Genomic DNA, 12,326 nt, shown 5'->3' with positions numbered 1-12,326 from the left:
AGTGAAAGCTAGTGTCTTTACCGGATCACAGATAAAGATCCTGGAGTGCAAGGAATTCCCCAAGAAGTTCACTAGGAAGGAGAAAGAAGCCTGGAACAGCTTAGTTGCAGTGGTTCAAGGTTTCCAGAGCAATCACAAAGCAAAAACTATGTGGAACTGGTTGAGACCTGAAGAACTACAGCACAATGGGCCACAGAATGTCTGTCAGAGTCCATAACCTTGATGCTCATCTTTATAAATACAAGGCAAACATGGGAGTGTACTCAGAAGAGCAAGGCAAGCGCTTCCACCCCAATATCCTGAACTTTGAATGACGTTGGCAAGGAGACTATATTTGGAGGCTGCTTCATGAAAGTGATTTATGATACAATCATAAATAATCTGTTTTCTCAAATGAAAATAGCAAAATTTTAAAATACCGGTGTCCTGATCACAAACGTAAAGTGTGAGGGGGATTAATCGCCAGTTTCTATACTTTTGAGGCATAAGCAATTAGAAAACTAGAAGGGCACATGGTAGAATGCATACCTCTGCCAAACCACATATTATCAACATCAAAATGCAGGGATGCTTCGAGGTGACAGACTGGCAGACACTGTGTGAGCCCCATGGAGATGACATTGATGGGCTCACAGAGTGCATCTTCTGTGTGGACACCATTGTCCCAGCTATGACTATCAGCTGTTACCCCAACAACAAGCCGTGGGTAATGAAGGACATCAAAGCCCTCTTAAATGAGAAGAAGAGGGCTTTCAGAGCCGGCAACAAGGAGGAGGTGCGAGGAGTACAGCGTGAACTGACAGCAATGATCAGGGAGGCCAAGGAAAAGTACAGGAGGAAGTTGGAGTGGAAACTCCAACAGAACAACATGAGAGAGGTGTGGAGTGGAATGAAGACCATCACTGGTTACAAGCCAACCAACAGTGAAGGCATGGATGGTGTGGCAGTGGGGGTGTGGTCAAGCGTCGGTCTGTGACTGGAGGGTGGAGTCAGGGAAGGTAAGTGGCGGAATCACTACACCTGATGTGAATTAGCCTGTGTTTATGTGTCTTCCCAGCAGCCGCACCCTATTTAAGGAAGAGAGCGAGAGCAGAGCGGGCTCTCTCCCTGACCAGAACACGTGTGTGTGGCGTGTGTGTGTTTCTGAGTGGGTTCAATGTTGGAGCTTTAACAAAACAAATCTGTTCATAAAATGTTCATCAGTGAGCACGATCAATTATATCTTGACTGTGCGAGAAAAGTTCCACCACTCTCTAATTTGTAACTGAATAAGGATTAAATTAGCAAAAAGGTCATCAAGCAATGCTCAATATTAATACAGATTACCATAAGCTGGATATAGAGAAAGTGGTGCGTGTACTTCAGTGATACTGTTTGCAAATAGTGTGGATGATACTTCACAGAGAGTTCATCTGAAATGTTGTATTTACAGGATGAAAGAAATAAACAAACATCCAAAACACCTGGAACAGTGTGGAAAGTAAACTCCACTGTTCCACAATAAGAAAAGACAAAAACGGGTAAAACAATTTTCTGCCATCAGAAAGAAGACAATCAGTCTTCACCTGATGGAGCATCCTCCTCGGAGGCATCGTCCTTTTCCTCTTTCTCCTTCTCACTCTCTCACCCCTCTTTCTCCTCGCCATCGTTGTCTTCCCCTTCTCCGGCGCTCTCTTCAGCCTTCTCGACTGGGGGGGATTTTTTCTTCTCGCCTTTCTTCTTGTCCTGCCCATCCTTCTCCTCTTCCTCCTCCTCTTCTCCCTCCCTGGGGTTCTCGATGTCTTCGTCCTCATCTTTAGGGATGACTTTTTTGATATGACCCTCTTTGCCTTGGTCTGATGCTTTCCTGTCTTCTTTTTTGTCCCCCTGCTCACTGAAGTTCTTATTCTGGATTTTGGGGACTTTTTGTCTTTGCTCCACCTGCTGACTTTTGAGTTCCTCCTCTTGGGCCACCCATAATCGCTGTCATTGTCATCGTCTTCCACCATAAAATCTTCATCGCTGCCTTAATCTTCTTCTGTATAAACATCACTGTCATCTTCCTCTTCTTCTTCCTCCCCCTCTGAAGAAAATGTGGACCAACACTAAAGGGTAGCTGTGAACATCCCCGTGCACACACAACACCTTCACCAATTGTGCTCCCCCCAATACCTCATCTTGCACCAGGCTTTGGTGAATTGAGGTCTGATTGCAACCAGAATCCACCAACGCCTGATATGTATCCCCTTGGATACTCACCAGTATATGATACGCTCCGGCCCGATCGAGGGCGGCTCCTGGCGCATCGGGGATCCGAACCACCGCGCCCACCTCCATCGCCGAACACTGATGCTGGAGGTGCCCCGGCTCCCCGTGGCACCAGCACACCGGCCCGGGCTCTCTCTCTGCACTGGTGTTCCGGAGCTCACTCACCTGAGGGGGGGAAGACACAGACACGGAAGTAGGAAACGGTAGGACACTGCGGTTGAGGCAGGCCGGCTGGGGTGGAGCCGGCCCCCTCCTCTGCGGTGGGGGAATGGGGTTAGGGAGAGGAACAGAAGGAGAGAGAGAGGGAGAGGGGAGGGGAGAAGGGGAGACACACTGTCCTGCCGTTGGAACGGCCGCCATATGGTCCTCCGCCAGCTCAATGGCCTGATCCAGTGACGCCGGGCGATGGCACTGGACCCACTCCGCGGTCCCCTCTGGAAGTCGAGCGATGAACTGCTCCAGCGCCACCAGATCGATGATCTCCTCGGCGTCGCAGCTGTCGGCCCTCAACCACCGGCGGCAGGCGTCCCGGAGTTGCTGGCCAAACGCGAACGGCCAGCCGACCTCCTCCAGGCGCAGCACGCGGAAGCGCTGCCGCTGCTGCTCCGGAGTGCGACCCACGCGCTGGAGGACGGCCCTGCGGAGGTCCGCGTAGACCAGCCGGCTTTAGGCAGGGAGCTGTGGCGCGGCCAGCTGCACCTCGCCTGTGAGCAGGGGGAGATGGCACGCCGCGCTGTTCCACCGGCCAACCCCACGCCTCTGCTGTCTGTTCAAAGAGAGTGAGGAAGGCCTCGGGGTCGTCGTGCGGACCTATCTTCATCAGGGTGAGGTGGGAAGGGCCCGCGGCGGTGAAGCTGGTGGACCCCGCCGACGCGAGTAGGTGCCAGAATGCCCGTCGATCTTCCTGCTGCGCCAGCACCAGGGCCTCGAACCTTCGCTCCTGTTCTTCCTGGAGGGCGACCAGTGCCTGGTGCTGGCTCTGTTGGGCTGTGGCAAGGGCATGGACCAGGTCCTTGAAGGGGGAGGACTCCATGGGGCTGTTCTCTCCTGCGCTCCGTCCCGGGTTTCGGCACCACTGTAGCAAATGTTCTAGGTGGGTGGAGCACAGAAGCACGGCAGGCCAGTACTGAGTTCTCAATAACTCTTTTATTGTCAGCTTTTCAGCTTCTACACATTTACTCAGAAACACACACACACACACCACACACACGTGTTCTGGTCGGGGAGAGAGCCCGCTCTGCTCTCGCTCTCTTCCTTAAATAGGGCGCGGTTGCTGGGAAGACACACAAACACAGGTTAATTCACATCAGGTGTAGTGATTCCGCCACTTACCTTCCCTGACTCCGCCCTCCGGTCACAGACCGATGCTTGACCACGCCCCCACTGCCACAGATGGCAATGTGGAAAGGGCGAATAAGCTGAATCTTTACTTCAACAGATTCGATGGCATGATCCCAACCTACCACCACCACTCTTCTGCAGGATGGCTACAACCACACGCTTCACATTCTCTCCCCTCCCCCGCCTCTTCTTCCCATTGCTTGCACCTCCTCAACAGACCCCCTGGCTGAGCACCCCCCCCAAGAAACACCTTCATCCCTCCCCCACCCGTCACCTCCACACTGATCATCAGCGAGGAGCAAGTGAGAAGACAGCTGAAGAGACTCCTTGCAGGAAAATCAGCAGGCCCAGATGATGTTAGCCCCAGGGCCCTGAAGACCTGTGCCCTCCAGCTAAGTGGAGTACTTCAGCATGTCTTCAACATGAGCTTGGGTCTTCAGAGGGTCCCCATGCTGTGAAAGACATCATGCCTCGTCCCTGTACCGAAGAAGCCGCGTCCCAGTGACCTCAAAGACTACAGGCCCGTGGCATTGACGTCACACATCATGAAGACCCTTGAGAGACTCATCCTGGAGCAGATCTGGCCTATGGTCCAACCACTTCTTGACCCCCTTCAGTTCGCCTACCAGCCCCGTCTTGGAGCAGAGGACTCAATAATCTACCTGCTCAACAAAGTCTACGGCCACCTGGACAAGCCGGCCAGCACTGTGAGGATCACGTTTTTTGATTTCTCCAGTGCTTTTGACACCATCCGGCTGGCTCTGCTGGGTGAGAAGTTGACAGCGATGCAGGTGGATGCCCCACTGGTGTCCTGGATTGTAGACTATTTGACTGGCAGACCACAGTAAGTGTGCTTGCAGTGCTGTGTGTCAGACAGAGTGATCAGCAACACCGGGGCTCTGCAAGGGACTGTCCTTTCTCCTTTCCTTTTCACTCTCTACACCACTTATTTCAACTACTGCACGGAGACCTGCCACCTCCAGAAATTTTCTGGTGACTCTGCAGTGGTTGGACGTATTACTGGTGGTGATGAGAGCGAGTACAGGATGGTGGTGGACAACTCTGTCACATGGAGCAGGAAGAACCACCTACAGCTCAACATGACAAAGACGAAAGAACTGGTGGTTGATCTGAAGAGAATCAGGGCTCCGGTGAACCCTGTTAACATCCAAGGGGTCAATGTGGATGTGGTGGAGGAATATAAGTACCTGGGGTTGTACTTGGATAATAAACTGGACTGGTCCAAAAACGTGGACATGGTATACAAAAAGGGCCAGAGCTGTCTCTATTTTCTGAGACGGCTGAGGTCCTTCAACATCTGCCGTATGATGCTGCGGATGTTCTATGAGTCTGTGGTGGCCAGTGCCATCCTGTACGCTGTCGTCTGCTGGGGCAGTGGCTTGAAGGTGAAGGACACTAACAGACTCAATAAGATCATCAGGAAGGCCGGCCATGTTGTAGGCGTGGAACTGGACTCTCTGACAGTGGTGTTGGAGGACACTGTCCAAAATAAAAACAAACAAACAATCTTAGACTATCCTTCCCACTCTCTACATGAGGAGCTGATCAGCCACAGGAGCACGTTCAGTAAACGGCTGACTCTTCCAGGCTGCACAACTGAGAGATACAGGAAATCATTCCTACCTGTTGCAGTCAAGCTGTACAATGCCACTGTATAACTGTGGTACACTGTCTTACCATGTATGCGGTATCCTTAACTCAGGTGCAATATATGTATACAGGAATCATTGTATATAAAATCACTTCATTTTGCTTTTACTTAAGTTATTGAACTTATTTAAATTTATTTTATTTATTCTTTTTTTCAGATGATTTTCTCTTCTATTTTTAGACATGTTCACTTCTTCTCTGATTCAGGAGCTTGGTAGCAAATTTGAATTTCCCTCCAGGGATTAATAAAGTAATTCTGAAATCAAGGCACATGAAGATAGGATAATACTAAAGCTGTACACCAAATTTAATCAAAATCTGTTCACTACTTTTTGAGTTATGTTGGAAACAGGCAAAAAAAAAAATCCTGGATCCACATACATATCCGTATTTGCATCAAAATCTAATCAAATTATGATTCATACTTTTTCGCTGGAATTAAAACATGTATTATATTCCCTTCTAGTGGGTTTCATTTATTTGGTTTGATAGCATGCTCTTAGGGTTACTGGCCGTGGTGTGAATTAGGACCCAAAAGCAGAACACGCCCACAGACAGTAATCCAAGAAGCGTAGTAGGTTTAATCCAGAAAGAGGCGTGGCAAAAATGTAAACAAACTTGATTATGAAAACAATAATATATATAAAATAGTCCAGGTATAAAAAAAAACGTGAAACCTGACTTGGAAATCCACTTGGAGGAAAAACCATGAAAAACTTTCGAGGCACACAAAAAAAAAAGGCTAGAGTCTACATACGAGACGTTCTAGCACTGTCTGTGGCTGAGAACGGCATTTAAAAAGGCAGCGGTGGTAATCCGGAAGTGAATGCAGGTGAGCGCTTGTTGAACGGGGAAGCAGGCAGGATGGAATTCCCGTCCCGGATCCGGATCGGAGCTGACGTGGAAGCTCCGCAAACTCAGAAGCGGATCGGGTGGAGTGTGACAGCATGCAATATTGTTAGCATATCGCTTATCCTACGTGTATTATGCCACTCTACCCAGTGGAGAATGAGCATTGAATATGGTTTACGATATTGCATGGTTGTCAAGACATGACATCACACGTCGGAACTGATGCAAATATTCAATGAGAAAGTTCTCTGGTGTGCATGCACAGTAGTCTTTGTTCACTGGGAAAGAGAAAGATGTGTTGAACACTCGAAAGGCTACCAAAACTTCATTTGATATTCTTCATGCATATTTACAAGCAGTGGTGAACCATTACAATTAGAGCTGGGACTTTAGCTCAGCCAAAACTTAGCCAGACACACCAAAACAGCAGCAGGGCAAAGGGTTTTGCAAGGGATTTATGGTAGGGTGCCAGGTCGCTCCATTGTGTGTAGCTGTGGATATTGGTTTTAAAAGTAATTAAATAAATTACATAAGGAAATTAATACTTAGGGCGGCACGGTGGTGTAGTGGTTAGCGCTGTCGCCTCACAGCAAGAAGGTCCTGGGTTCGAGCCCTGGGGCCGGCGAGGGCCTTTCTGTGTGGAGTTTACATGTTCTCCCCGTGTCTGCGTGGGTTTCCTCCGGGTGCTCCGGTTTCCCCCACAGTCCAAAGGCATGCAGGTTAGGTTAACTGGTGACTCTAAATTGACCGTAGGTGTGAATGTGAGTGTGAATGGTTGTCTGTGTCTATGTGTCAGCCCTGTGATGACCTGGCGACTTGTCCAGGGTGTACCCCGCCTTTCGCCCGTAGTCAGTTGGGATAGGCTCCAGCTTGCCTGCGACCCTGTAGAAGGATAAAGCGGCTAGAGATAATGAGATGAGATGAGAATTAATATTTAAGTATGAGTGAAAAATACTGTGGCGAGTGTGCATGGAAGAAGAGTCTGGAGACAGAAATCTTAGTTTCTTGGTCGTTAGCCTGTGCTACTTGCTCTCGATAGCACTGGCTTGACCACTTTATTAGCATTCGCTAATACTACGATGAACGCTACACTGGCTAGAAGGTTACTTCACCGCTGTGCTGACAGTGCCAATTTGCAGTTAAGCTTGTGTTGGCCTTTGAGAATGCCTAGGGTGATAAATTTTTCGTCCCTTCCACTATAACTCAAAATCTGATTGGTTAATTCATCTGTCACTTCCTACATCAACATAAACTGACATGGCCTTCTGTCCCAGTGATGAAGTCCTAACCAATGAGTGAGCCAGCTCTAAACTCTTCTCAGCCGAGAGACATCGATCCATCCATAATCAGTAACCACTTATCCTGTGCAGGGTTGCGGGAAGGCTGGAGCCTATCCCAGCTGACTATGGGCAAGAGGCAGGGTACACCCTGGACAAATCACCAGATCATCGCAGGGATGACACATAGAGACAAACAACCATTCACACCTTTGGTCAATTTAGAACCACCAGTTAGCCTAACCTGCATGTCTTTGGACTGTCGAGGAAACCAGAGCACCCAGAGGAAACCCACGCAAACATGGGGAGAACGTGTAAACTCCACACAGAAAGGCCCCCGTCAACCACTGGGTTCAAACCCAGAACCTTCTTGCTGTGAAGCAACAGTGCTAACCACTACACCACCATGCCGCCAGCCTAGAGACAACAAACAAAAAAATCTAATTGGATAACTCTATTTTAATGTTTGCAGGACAGTAACCCTTTCATCTCTGAAGCAAATTTGATAGAAAATGAGGCCAAATTAGAATTAGAAGAGAATAATTAAAATGAAATTATGAAAAAATGAAAGCAATTAAAGAAAGAAAGAAATTAATAACCCTTTGGTGACTGACCCCTTGAAAATGGTTCCTCCAGGAACGATGACGTTTCAGTTGTCAAAACAACGGAAAAACTAAAATACAAAAACAGAAAGATACGTCACAATGCTCTTGTGCACAAAACAAAATGCTCTTGTATTTGTATTTTAGTTTTTCCGTTGTCTTGACAACTGAAACGTCATGGTTCCTGGAGGAACCATTTTCAAGGGGTCAGTCACCAAAGGGTTAAATATAGGCTCCAGCTTGCCTGTGACCCTGCACAGGATAAGCGGTTACAGATAATGGATGGATGGAAGAAATTTAATATAACATTTGAAATGCTGATACGTTTGGGTCTTCTCTGAAGGCCAAGAAGGCCCTGATGATTCCCCTCTGTTTATAAGAGAAAAACATACCAACAGACATAAAAAAACTAGAAAAGAGAGTGTGCATGTAGCATAATAATAATAATAATAATAATAATAATATTGGCTGGCTTTTTTGTGGTATGTCATATATATTCAGCTAGCGTGATACTGAACGAGTAGAAGATGAGTTCAGTATCATGCTAGCTGAATGGAATATATCTGATATACCAATCAACGCCAGCCAATATTATTACCTCACCTGCTATGGAGTAAGCGGGGCAAGGTATTGTTTTCAGTGGGGTTTCTTTGTTTTTTTTGTTACCTTACAGCAACATTATGAGAAAACGGCTGGCTCAATCTTCATGAAACTTTCAGGATAGATGGGTATTGGTCTCAAATAGAACCTCCAACATTTCGAGGGTCATCCGATCAAGATCAAGGTCATGGTGACCAAAAAGATCAAAATCGGGTTTTTTTTCACGATATCTTCCTTCATATTCATATTTACTTCAAACCAAATCCAAAATGTTCATCTTTCAATTCTGCTTCCATTCATATGCTACATGATGAGGTATCTCTCATAGTTTTCTGAGCAGTTGGGGGTCAAATGTCAGTGGTCAAAGTCACAGGTTTTCAGAGGCTCATAACTGTGAAACAGTTCAAGATAGAGAGATACTTAATATTATTGACATATAGAAAGTCATATATGAGCTCTCATTTGGCACCATGACCTTTGACCATGAGTGACCTTGAAAGGTCAAACTCAAGGTCACAGGTTTTCAGAGGCTCATAACTTTAAAATAGTTAATGATAGACAGATATTTACCATTATAAACATATAAGAAGTCCCAGATGGGCTTTCAGTTGCCACCATGACCTTTGACCTTGAATGACTTTGAAATGTCAAACATGTGGGTGGCACGGTGGTGTAGTGGTTAGCACGGTCGCCTCACAGCAAGAAGGTTCTGGGTTCGAGCCCAGTGGCCAACAGGGGCCTTTCTGTGTGGAGTTTGCATGTTCTCCCCGTGTCTGCATGGGTTTTCTCCAGGTGCTCCATTTTCCCCCACCGTTCAAAGACACATGGTTAGGTTAATATGGGATGGCCTTGGGCTGAGGTGCCCTTGAGCGAGGCACCTAACTCCCAACTGCTCCCCAGGCACTGTTAGCATGGCTGCCCACTGCTCTGGGTATGTGTGTGTGCTCATTGCTCACATGTGTGTGCATGTGTATGTTCACTGCTTCAGATTAGATTAGATAAAACTTTATTGATCCCTTTGGGAGGGTTCCCTCAGGGAAATTAAGATTCCAGCATCATCATTACAGATAAACAGAGAAAAGAAATAGAGAAAAACTTCTAAATAAATTAAAATAAATTAAGTATTTACATATACAAATATAAAAAGAATAAGATATGGGGAAGAGAGGAAGAAGGGGAAAGAGAGGAGGGAAAAAAGGGGAAAGGGGCAGCAGGAGAGATATTGCACTTTATATTGCACATTGTCCTGTATTGCTTATTGTTACGCTAGACTACTGCTCCTTCCCGTCCTCTGTCCTCCTGTTACCTCTCCTCCCTCCCAGAGAGGAGTTGTACAGTCTGATGGCATGAGGGAAAAAAGAGTTTTTAAGTCTGTTCGTCCTGCACTTGGGAAGGAGCATTCTGTCACTGAACAGGCTCCTCTGGCTGCTGATGACAGTGTACAGAGGGTGACTGGCATCGTCCATGATGTTCAATAGTTTGTCCATAGGCCTCTTCTCTGCCACTGTCACCAGATAGTCCAGCTTCATGCCGACCACAGAGCTGACCCACCTGATTAGTTTGTCCAGCTTGGATGTGTCCTTCTTGGATGTGCTGCCCCCCCAGCACATCACGGTGTAAAACAGGACACTGGCAACCACAGACTGATAGAACAGGAGTTTCCTGCAGATGTTAAAGGACCACAGCCTCCTAAGGAAGTATAGCCTGCTCTGTCCCTTCCTGTATAAGTGATTGGTGTTGCAAGTCCAGTCCAGCTTGCTGTCCAGCCACAGCCTGAGGTACTTGTAGGAATCCACAGCCTCCACCTCGACTCCCTTGATCAGAACTGGTCATGACCTTGGTCTGGACCTCCCAAAGTCAATGACCAGCTCCTTGGTCTTCGAGGTGTTGAGCTGCAGATGGTTCCTGTTGCACCACACAGCAAAGTCCCTCACCAGGCTCCTATACTCCTCCTCTCTGTCGTCACTGATACACCCAATGACGGCTGTGTCATCGGCAAACTTCTGAATGTGACACAGCTCTGAGTTGTAGCAGAAGTCCATGGTGTACAGGGTGAAGAGAAGAGGGGCCAGCATGCTGCAGCTGGTGCTGCTAATCACAGTGTCAGATGTGATGTCCTTCAGCCTGACATACTGCAGCCTGCCAGTGAGGTAGCTGGAGATCCAGGTGACCAGGCAGGGGTCCACTTGCACCCTGTTCAGTTTGTCCTGAAGCAATCGGGGCTGGATGGTGTTGAAGGCACTCGAGAAGTCCAAGAAGAGGATCCTCAGTGTGCCATTTCCCTTATCCAGATGCAAGTGGGCTTGGTGTAGCAGGTAGAGGATGCCGTCTTCCACACCAACACCTGCCCGGTACGCAAACTGCAGACAGTCCTGGGCATGTTGTACCTGGGGTCTGAGGAGACTGAGGAAGAGCCGCTCCAACATCTTCATCAGATGTGAAGTGAGTGCCACCGGTCGGAAGTCGTTCAGCTCGCTGGGCCAATTCTTTTTGGGAACTGGAATGATACATGATGTCTTCCAGAGGGTGGGCACTCTCCCCAGCTGCAGACTGAGGTTGAAGATGCGTTGGAGTGGTTCACCCAGTTCAGCAGCGCAGGTCTTCAGTAGTCGGGGACACACCTTGTCCGGGCCTGCTGCTTTCCTGGGGTGAAGCTTCCTCAGTTGACCTCTGACCTGGTCTGCAGTAATGCATGGAGGAGTCTGTGTTGAGGTGGGGGAGGAGGGGGAGGAGGGGGCTGCTGTGATGACTGGGGGGAGGTGTGTTGAGGGAAGAAGGAGAGATGGCTGCAGTGAGGGAGAGGGTGGGGGGGGGATGTGGGCTGGTTGAACCGATTGAAGAAGTCATTCAACTCATTCGCCCTCTCCACTGTCCCCTCAACGACTCTGGTCTTTGTATTGTGGCCTGTGATGGTTTTCACACCTTCCCAGACCTCCCTCATGCTGTTCTCCTTCAGCTTCTGCTCCACCTTTCTCCTGTAGCTGTCCTTAGCTTCCCTCATGCAGCGTTTCACCTCCTGCTGTGCTGCTTTCATTGCCTCCCTGTCCCTGCTCCTGAAGGTGGCCTTCTCCCTGTTGAGGACAGCTTTGACTTCCTGTGTTACCCATGGCTTGTTATTAGGGTAACACCGTACAGTCTTAGCAGGGGAGACCATGTCTGCACAGAAGTTGAGGTAATCCGTCAGACAGTGTGTCAGCCCCTCTATGTCCTCACAGTGTGGGCTAAGCAGCACATCCCAGTCCGTGATGTCATAGCAGATGGGTTAAATGCAGAGAGGAATTTCACAAGCGTTTGATGAATAAAATTCTTCTTCTTCTTAAGGTCATGGATTTTCGTAGGACTATAACCTGACAGCTGATGATTGAGAAATATTACCATCAGCATATAGATAGTCCCATATGGACTTTCATTTACAGTAGCACCATGAATGTTGACCTTGAGTGACCTTGAAATGTCAACCTGACTGTCACGGATTCATCTTGTAAGGTGAATAGGCCAGACTGCCGGGCGAGGTTTGCTTTGCCTGGCAACGCTTGTTTAAATATCACTCAGATCCACTATGTATTTCATTTGAAAAATGTGAGTTTTTCAACATGAGAAGATAAACTTCATATCTTCAAGGCAATGTGTGATGTTCTTCTTATTATATTAACACATTCACAAACAAACAGTACCCAAATTTCTCAAAACAATTCATCAGTTTCCTCACAAGTGACATATAGAGATTTTTGTCATG

The 12,326-nt window shown here is 47.8% G+C and overlaps 1 pseudogene; it reads right to left on the bottom strand.

The window, feature by feature from the left end:
- Positions 1-1,226: 1,226 nt before the first annotated feature.
- The window catches only part of LOC132874208 (nuclear ubiquitous casein and cyclin-dependent kinase substrate 1-like), a 13,607-nt pseudogene continuing 2,507 nt past the window's right edge, over positions 1,227-12,326 (bottom strand).

Source organism: Neoarius graeffei, chromosome 26 (assembly GCF_027579695.1).
Source record: "Neoarius graeffei isolate fNeoGra1 chromosome 26, fNeoGra1.pri, whole genome shotgun sequence".
Lineage (NCBI taxonomy): Eukaryota > Metazoa > Chordata > Actinopteri > Siluriformes > Ariidae > Neoarius > Neoarius graeffei.
This window is presented reverse-complemented; position numbering and strand designations above follow the sequence as displayed.